Source organism: Ursus arctos, unplaced genomic scaffold, assembly GCF_023065955.2.
Source record: "Ursus arctos isolate Adak ecotype North America unplaced genomic scaffold, UrsArc2.0 scaffold_23, whole genome shotgun sequence".
NCBI classification, from domain to species: Eukaryota; Metazoa; Chordata; class Mammalia; order Carnivora; family Ursidae; genus Ursus; species Ursus arctos.
The window spans coordinates 44,715,959-44,725,281 of NW_026622908.1; the positions used below are offsets into that span (position 1 = coordinate 44,715,959).

General features: G+C 63.0%; 1 long non-coding RNA gene across 2 annotated transcripts; it reads right to left on the reverse strand.

Annotated features, from left to right (window-relative positions):
• Positions 1–1,350: 1,350 nt before the first annotated feature.
• LOC123000257 (uncharacterized) lies at positions 1,351–7,834 on the reverse strand. Of its 2 annotated transcripts, XR_006408115.3 has the most exons (5): positions 7,630–7,834; positions 3,332–3,668; positions 3,137–3,205; positions 1,672–1,754; positions 1,351–1,477 (listed from the first exon to the last, which is right to left on the reverse strand). It is a non-coding gene; the product is annotated as an uncharacterized LOC123000257 (long non-coding RNA). The 2 variants fall into 2 exon arrangements; XR_006408116.3 differs by lacking the exon at positions 3,137–3,205.
• Between the last annotated feature and the right edge of the window lie 1,489 nt (positions 7,835–9,323).

Genomic DNA, 9,323 nt, shown 5'->3' on the forward strand with positions numbered 1-9,323 from the left:
AGCCCTTGAGATGCTGGACAAAAGTTCCTTGGTCAGCTCTGCAGGCGTCCTCTCGGACTGTTTGTCTCCCTTTCTCTGAATCTTAGGCACATTGAAAGTCCTCTGAAACCCTCCTACCACCCAACGCTCCTACCCTCGGGCCTGAGTGGAGGCCGAGTCGGGGCACCCTACAAGTGCATCACAGAGAAACAGCTGGAAAAGAGTGTGCTTTGGCCACCAGGACCGGGTTCCTGGATCCCGCTGTTAACTGCTGACCACAGTGCCCCGGCCGCCACAGTGAGGGCTCCCGGCTCCATCCCAGCCATACTGGGAGAGAAGCAGAGGCTCTGCTCTCAGACCTAGAGCAACCTCACAGGTGGGTGTGCATCGGCCCCATTTCGCAGAGCAAGCCTGGAGAGGTCAGGGTCACCAAGGGAATGCTGGCTCTCTGGCTTGAGGTGGGGAGCCTGGAGTAGCCGGGAACCTCTCTGATTCCCGGGGGAGCCCGCAGCTTAACCCCAATGCCATCCCCCCAGGAGAGAGCCAGGTCTGCCGGAGGCGGGGTGCCTTGTGGGGGTGGTTGCCGAGGTGGCAGCACTGGACCTCCCCCAGCACGCCCCTGCCGAGCACACCTTCATCTCGTTCAATCCCCTGCGAGTCCCATTCTAGAGGTGGGGAAACTGAGGCAGAAGGAGGCTGTCACTCATCCAAGCCCACACTGTATGTCACAGTCAGCGGCTACCCAGACAGTCAGACTCCAGGATCCACTGTCCACGTGCCTCCAGGATGCACTGTCCACGTGGTGCTGTCTCTCCCGGGGCGGGGGGGGGGCTTGGGAGGGTCCTCTCACTCAGCTTTACCAGGAGCTCAGAGGTCACGCCCTTGGTGAGAAGCCAAGAGCTGAAAGGCGCACTGTGGAGACCACCCTCCACAGCTCCCTTTGCCCCCCGTGGACCCCCGGGTCACCCCAAGGGGCCGATGCAGCTCACTGAGGCCAGAGAGCTTCTCTGAACCTGGCCCCGTGGGGGCTGTGAGGCCCACAGATCAAGAGGCACATGGAGGTGGTGGCAGCAGCAGACATCGAAGCTCTGGACTGGAGGTAAATGCTGCCCGTGCCGTGCAGGGGAGCCAGACCAGTAGGCCCCCGGGGCAGGAGAGAGCACTCTGTAGGCCGGGGGGCAGCCCTGGGCACCTGCTGGCTGAGGGGCTCCCGAGGGAGGCCGTGGGGCCAGCCGGGGGAGGTCCCTGCAGGGGGAAGGCCTGGACCGAGCCCCAGCCACACCGACAGAGGCTGCAACCAGCTCTGAGAGTCCAAGCTCCTTCCATGAAGAGGGAGGAAAGCAGTGGGCGCGAGGAAGGAAGGAGGGAAAACAGATACACTGATTCTATATTTAAGTTCTCCATACTAGCAAAAGAGCCACACTGGTTGGTGCCCACATCGCATGTGCTCAAGAAACTTCGGTTGAATGAATAAATCCCTGTGTGTGCCAAACGGTACCTGCAATAAAAAAAAAATGTATGAATATGCCTGAGCTCCGGTCTTTACACAGACCTCCCCCCACTCCCAGCACAGCAAGAGAAACGGGGTTCACCAAAGCTTGTTCTAGCTGCATCTGAACAGACCTGAAGACGTGCCCCACCTAGGAACGGCACTGACTGTCCCCTCCCTGCCCGCCTGCTCTGGAAGCTCACCCCTCAGTCCGATGTGTCCGTGTCCACCTTGCTCCTTCTTGTGAGAATACTGGTCATACTGGACCTTGTCTCTGAAAAAGGTCCTGTTTGAACGTACGAGGGGTTAGGACTCCAACATATGAATGGCCAGGGGGCTGGGACTCAATCACCTTCTACCCATCACCCCGGGTGACACAAACCTCCCCAAGGTCCATGGAAGGAGAGGGCCTTGGCTCTGCCCGTGTCCCTGAGTCAAGCAGACACACAGCCCATCCTCAGCCCTGTGTGAGGAGGGACGGTCATCTGGAAGGCCATGGTTTGGAGCCCCTACCTTCCTTCATCAGTGCTCTGGGTCACCTGCCCCAGCGGCCCCCCTCTTCTCAAGCAACCCTCTGGCCAGGACGCACACTCCAGTGCCCACCGCCTGGGGTGGAAGCCCAGCTCCTGCACTCGTGAGCTGTGTGTCCTTGGGCCCAGGACTTAACCTCTCTGTGCCTCTATAAACTTCTCTATAAAATGGGATAATGATGGTCCCTATCTCATAAGGTTTTGTCAGGATAAAAAGGCGGATGTTTGCCAGAGGACAAGCCCTAGGTCAGTGCTAGATAATCAAAGAGGCTGTCTTCGCAAGAGGGTCCCCGAGCTCTGGCTCTCCAGGAACAACCGGGGAGGCCAAGGGTGGAACGGGATCAGGCCAGGTCTGCCGCCTTGGCCCCCAGGGGCCCGCAGGCTCCACAGGCAGGGGAGAGCCTGCTGGTCAGCCGGGGGTCTAGAGGGGGCTCTCGCCCACTGGGGCTGCTCCCACTCCTCAGCCTGGCGGGCACTCAGCAGGCAGCCCCAGCCGTACCCCATTTTATGCATATTAGAGAGAAATCCAAGCGTGATGGTCTGCGATTGTTCCATTTGTTTACAGCATTTGTTCAAGCATATTTCTGGCAAGGAAGCCGACAATAAGCCAAGGCCGGCGGCCCGGCTGGCGGGCAACGTGCGAAGACAGCTGCTGTGGCTGGTGCTTCCCGGTGGGCCGGGCGGAAACCAGGGGCTCTGTCTGAGACGCTTCAAAGAGGGGCCTTTGTCTGGGACAGCCGAGCCAAGGGCCCCTTGGGGGAGGGCGGGCTGGGGCTCTGGGCGCTGCAGACTCGCTCAGCGACCCCGCACCCGGGGCTGCCTCTCTCCGGGCCTCAGTTTCCCAAGCCTGTTGTGAGGGGGATAAACTCGGGACCCAGGGGCATGCTGTGACCGAGCCCTCTCCGGGCGCAGCCTGACTCCCCAAGGTCTGTGTTCTGCAGACTTTCAGGTGGCGAGCAAAGGCTGATGCAGCCCCCAGGGCTTGGCCTCCCCAGAGTCAGGGCTGCCCTTCCAGCCACCTGCAATGGGGACCCCGAAGCTCCAAGAAGGGAGGGAATGGGCCCACAGCTGAAGCATCCGTGCCCTCTGGGCTGGTGGGAGAGCCCGACTCCTGCTGCCGCTGGGGCCGCACCCCTACCTCGGTCCCGAGCCCCAGCACCTTCTTCGCAGGCACTTCCAAAAGGGCTGTGCTCTCTGCACATCCTTGCTGGGAAACGAGCACACGAATGAATGAATGAATGAATGAGCCAACCAATCAATATGTTGACAAATCAGGAAATGAAAGCCCCCCGAGTGCTATTTCCTGAGGGTATTTCCACGAAGGTCTCCTTACCATGGAACATATTTGAAGGATTTCTTTGGAGGATGCAAGTGTTTCAGGAGGAAGGAAAGACCTGGCAACTTCTGGAAAGAGGAGCGGGCACCCTCGCGTCCCGCCAGGTGGACCAGTCCTGTGCACGATTGGCCCACGTTGCCCCCGGGCCCCAGGTTGTGAGCAGCGTGTGGGGTGTGTGGCCCGGAGTGGGTCCCAGGGCTCCGGTGGCCTCTTCAGTCCGTATTCGCTCTGTCCTCAACCTGCTGGGGCAAACCTTGAACTCAGGGCTGCCTCCAGGCCTCCTCGTCCCTGGAAGCGCCACCATCTGCAAGGCACGGCCAGCTCCTTGTTCTCTCTGAGAGTGAAGAATGCGCTGTGTGAGATCTACGGGGATTCGTGTCCTTGTCTTAACTCCCATCAGTGCACAGGGGCTACCTGAGGAAGAGGATTGCACCCAAATCCCTGACACCCTCCCCCCTGCTTGTCCTGGGCCAGGTACGGGGCACTGGGGGCAGGGGAGGCAGCCAGGGCCGGCCGAGGAGCACTCCGGAGTAGTCTCCTGGGGCACGCACCGCTCACACTGGACACTGCGTCTTACTTGACCTCTAAGCAAATAGGAGATACAATGCCTGGTTCACAGATGAGGAAACAGAGGGTCAGAGAGGCAGAGGGCCTCTCCCAAGGGCACCCAGAACATGACGCAGCCAGGAGTCTGACCAGACCCGTCTAGGTTAGCCAGGCCAGAGAAGAAGGATGAGCCGGGGGCTCGAGAGTGGGGGTTGGTGATGCGGCCGGCTGGCCGGACTTCAACATTCATCCAACAAATATTGATCCTGGCCACTGGAGGAGCCAGGGAGAGCCCCACCCCTCGTCCCAGGTCCCCGCCGAGGAGGCAGCACGCTTGGAGGGGGTGGTGGGCTCCAGGGAATGGGGGCAGGGACGTAGTCCGGCTTCTCTGCAGACTCTGACCCGTGGCCAAGGTGTCCCCCGGTTCACTGGGGAGCACAAAGGGCAGAGGCTGGCCCCGTGGTACCTCCACGGGGGACGCGGCAGCAGACTGGCCGGCGCCCGCTGTGCGGCCCACACCACTGACCCCTCCGCCTGCCAGAGCCAATATTTGAGGTCAGGAGGCAAGGTCAGTGTCCGTGAGTGGCCCATGGGGCTGGCGAGTCCCCCTCCAGGACCATCCGCTGCCACTCTGCTCCCTGAAGCCAGCCAGGGCTCTCCTGGAGCAGCCCGCAGGACGGGGGGTGGCAGGAGCCCCTTCTTTGGCCTCTGCCTGCGTCCTCAGCTGCATCAGGGAGCTCCCCGGGCAGGTGGCCAGTGGGCGTCTGTCCCCAAGGACCCCAGGCACTCCTGTAGCGTGGTGACACTGAGAGCCCCAGGTAGCAGATCCTCTCACCTGGGGCTGCTTTCTTAGCCACACGGGCAGGTGGGAGAGTGGTGGTCCTCCCTCGCGACAGATGGGGACCGACCCAGGCCCGGAGGGAGGGAGAGCCCTGCCCAGAGTGATGCAGCCCACGGCTGCCCAGGGGAGTAGCTCCCACAGGAAGCACTGGTCACGCAGCCTGCTGCCCAGGACGTGGCCAGTGTCCCCAGTGATGTGGGCGGTGGCACAGTGCTGGGAAGAAATCCTGCCCGTGGAGGGGCCCGTGCCCGCCACCCCACTCCGCCCTTCTCAGAGCCAGATCCCTGTCCGGCTGCGAGATGCCTGGGGGAGAGGAAAGCCCGGCCTCGACTGGCCCTGCCCCTCCTGGCCTCGGCCTCCAAGCTCTGCTCAAGGTGGGCGGCTGCCACAGCGTCTACCTGCCCACCAAGGCCCACCTGATAGACCCTCACCCCTGGGGCCAGCCAAAGTTCGGCCTGGGTTTCTGCAACCCGATGATGCCACTTAAAGCCTGGACCCAGGAGCAGATGGGGCCCAGTGGGCTCTCTCGGGGCACTCAGTGCCCTGGGGGCCCACAGAGCACCTGCCCTCCCTCGGCCATCCTGGGAAGGCTTTCTGAGGACAAGGAGGGAAGGGACAACTTGTGAGAATGGAGACCACGGACTGCTCTAGACGTCCGAGGAGCCCCGAAAGCACCCCCATGATGGGCGAGAGGCCGGGGCACTCCTTAGCAGGGCTTCTGACCCAGCCAGCCCGGGGCCTCAGCCTCGCTGTGTCCCCTGGCCCAGTCTGCCGGCCCCACCCTGCTGTCCCCGGAGCTGGGAGCCGGCTACAGGAAAATGTGAGTGTCAGCGCTGTGCCGCCACATTCCTGAGGCCTCCCTCCTGGCCTGGGAGCAGCCACCCTCCTCCGCCTAACCCGAAAAGCCGCGCTGGTGGGTCCTGGCCCTGTCCTGCGCTCCCTGCAGCTTTCATCCCGGGAACACCCTCCTGCCAGCCGCTGGTTTGGCGGCCCTGAGGCCCCAGCCAAGCCAAGGCTTTCAAGTGCATTCCCAGGGGGCCCTCGGGGCTGTTGCCGCCTCCAGCGGGCTGGGTATTTTGGGGGACGTCCCCTAAATGAAAACAGGGCAGGAATGCTGGAGGCCGGCACCATGTCCCCAAGGCTTGGGTGCGGTGCTTTGAGCTGGGCAGAGAAGAGAAGAGGGGGGGATCGGCGAGCAGGAGACGGCAGAGAGGGACCAAGGGGACCGGCTGACGCCCTTGGGGGCAGCAGCGGGAAGAGAGAGGCCAGCAAGGGGCTCTGGTCTCTAGGGCGATCAGAGCCCTCCGAAGCAGCCGTCCAGAGGCTGCCACGTCCCTCGGCAATGCCGCTCACCGTCTGCACCGCTTTCTCTCGGCGGTGGACTGGGACGTGATACTTTGAGGCCTACGTGGCTCAGGGCCAGGATGAGGGCTCATGGGGGTACTGGGCTCGGCCCCCCAGCCCCCGGCACAAACGTGTACAGCCCTGTTCTCCGGAAGGAGCTGCATGTCATCTGGTGGTCTCCTCTCTGCCCATGGCTCCCCGTGGGCCCTACGGGGCCTACGTGGCTCAGGAGCAGCCAGGGGCAGAAATCCAGGCCCAGAGGAATCTAGTCAGGGGCCCTCCATCCCTAAGGAGCTCCGAAGACCCCTCCTCCGCAGAGACAGCTCAGCAAACACACTTCCCGCCCCGCAGGGGTCGGACATTTGGCAGGGGGAGCAGCTAAAGCGTGGACATGGAGGGCCCCTGGCTTCAGCCTCCCAGCCCCAGGGTGAGGGGCCCCTGCCCCACTGATGTAGGCGAACAACACCGGCTCCTGCCCTCCCCTGCCCTGGTCTTGTCCCACCCGGGGCCCCTGGTAGGAAGCTTCGCTTGTTTTCCTCAATGTCTGTGAGCCTCCCAGAGCACCAGGCACCCTGTGTGTCCCCTGCCCTGAGGGCTTTCCCAAGTACAGCGGCTCCCAACGCCCCGTGACCTGTCTCTCGATGGGGGCAAGGGAGTGCTCACTGAGACTCAGAGAGGTGGGCAGACCCCGAGGCTGCCCGGCCCATGGGCGCTGGAGCCATTTTGCCTTCCGGCCCCTTGGGCGGCCATAGGCCGGGCCGGGAAGCCGCCCAGCTGCTCATCAGAGCCCCGAGGTGGGCATCATACCCATGGCATCTCCCAGGGCAGCAGCAGAACACAGAGAAGGGGCCTTTGTCCAGCCCCGCAGAAGGGCACGGAGACCTCCCAGAGCTGCCCCTGGCGCTAGCCGGGCCCACTGGGCCACCCGCACGGGGACGGTTAATGAACCCGCCCCAACTGGGCCCAACACAATGGCACGTTGTGCGGCCTGTCGGGGCGATCGTCCTGCTCACCCATCAGGGCTATCGCTGGGGACATGAGGCGCATGGGTGCACACCCGCCACTGTGGGCACGGTGGGCCAACTTGGGGACATGCGGCCCTGGGACCCCCAGGAGTGATGACCTCCCATCTGAGAGTACAATGCCCCTCAGTCACCAGCCGGTGCAGGGGGCGGGCCCGGGAAGGGTGACATGAGCCCCAAGAGGACACCAGGAGACACCCCTGACGCGGGGGCAGCAGGACGGGTGGCTGCTGGCCTGCCTGGCCCCTCACGAGTGTGACCTTGAGCTGACCCCGCAGGGCCTCGGTTTTCACATCCCTACAGTGGGGCCACAGCCCGCTCTGCATCCCCACCCCAGGCTCGGGGTCGGGGGGTGGGGGGGAAGCATGGGAAGTAAAGGCAAGATAATTGCCCCAAAACAGCAGCGCAGGGAGAAGAGGAAGTTGGACCTGAGAAGCAAGAAGCCCACTGATAGGCTCAATGCCACGGTTTCTGCCTGCAAACACCCCTTGGTTAGGGGAGAGCTGGATCAGGCCGCCCGTGGAGGAGACCTACACCATTACCTCAGGGAGCTCGCTTTCCCTCTGGGAGCTGGTTTCCTTGGCTGTGATGTCAGGAGTTCAAGGCTCCCAGGCTCTGCCACCCTCCCTGGAGACAGACGGCCACTAGAGTCAGGCACCACGGGCCCCGAAGTGGACAGAAAGGCCCCAACGTGGGCCGAGCGGGGCCGTCGCCCTCCCTGCCCCAGCAGCGCGCAGGGCCCCGGAGGCAGCGCTCAACCACCGAAATAGCCCGAGGCAGCTTCCCACAGGCCTTCGGACGTGGTATTTTTAGCCTTGGAGCCCGAGGCTCAGCAAGTTAAGAATAACCCCAGGCAGTGGGAAAGCGGGCGGCCGTGGGGGTGGGCAGTGCTGCGGCAGGCGGCTCTGAGCGCCCAGCAGAGGTCCTCCCTATGGCCCCCCGGGGCCAGGCAAGAGAGTCCAGCATACAAAACCAAAACGGCGAGGTCGAACTTGAAAGGTTTCCGTGGCCGCTCCGCAGAGGGGCCATGACCGGGAAAGAGGGTGGCAGGCCTCAGCGCGCCCGGTGGCCCCCGTCTCCTGGCGGACGGCAGGCTGGAGCCGGCTCTCCACCTGCTCTTCACTCGTGGGGTCCCGCACGCTCAGTGAGTGACGATCTATGCTCCCGGGGCAGGGGCCAGAGTGTGACTGTACCTTGATCCCCCAGAGGGCTTGAGCCCAGGGTTGGGGGCTGCCCTTCCCGGCTCATCCCATGGGGACCTGCTGCGGGCAGGCCAGCGCCAGCTCCCTGCGTGTCTCAGATAGTTCTGCTCTCGGACAGAGACACCCCAGCACCAGTCGTAAATGAACCAAGAGCTCAGCCTATAGAGCCCCCCCCACCCTTGACCCCCTTCCCGGCTCTTCCAGTTCCCTGGGCATTCAATCTCGGCCCCAAGTGTGGAATGAAGCTGCCCCACCCTCACCCTGGCACCCCCTGGCTCCATCCCAAACTCTGAGCCTTGTCCACACAGGTTCCTCTGATGGCCCTGCCAACTGGCCTTTGTCCCAGAGTTGAAACCTCGGGGCGGGGGACAGGGCTCTAAGGCTTGGGACACAGGGTGTACACAGTTGACATTCAGCTCTCAGTAAAGACAAAGAACCTGCAAAACCAAGCACATGCCAAGAGTCACGGGGATGGCCTTTCTTCCAGTTCCTCCTCAGCTCTGAAGCCTTCCATGGCTCCCTAGTGCCTGCAGCAGCTGGAAACACTGTTAGCCGATGAATCCATGATTCCTCCCAGATGAAACTCACCTGGGAGAGTAAAGAAATGAAAGCAGATGATAGCCCAGAGAGACCCCCCAATGTGGGCGAGTGGGGAGGCCCTGAAGGGGCACTCAAAACTGCTTCCCAACACAGGACAGAAGGGGAAGCAGGACACGGTCAGGGGCCTGGGCCAGGTCCTCGAGGCCTGCGGGGCCGCCCATGTTGAAACCCACTGCCATTGATTGCTAGGGGCTCCTTATGCACTGGAAGCACCCAGGCACCCAGCTAACACGGGCGTCAGGAGGGTAGAGCCATGGACGCAGGACAGGCCTTGAACACAGCTGGCGCTCAGCTGGCACACCTCCTTTCCAAGATGATCTCAGGAGACTTTGCAGCTGGCAGCTCGGAGCAGGGGCTCTCCAGCCCCCGACCCCGCCTCTCCTCAACCCCTGTGACTCTGCCCATGCAGGGCCTCCCCCTGGAACTCATTCATT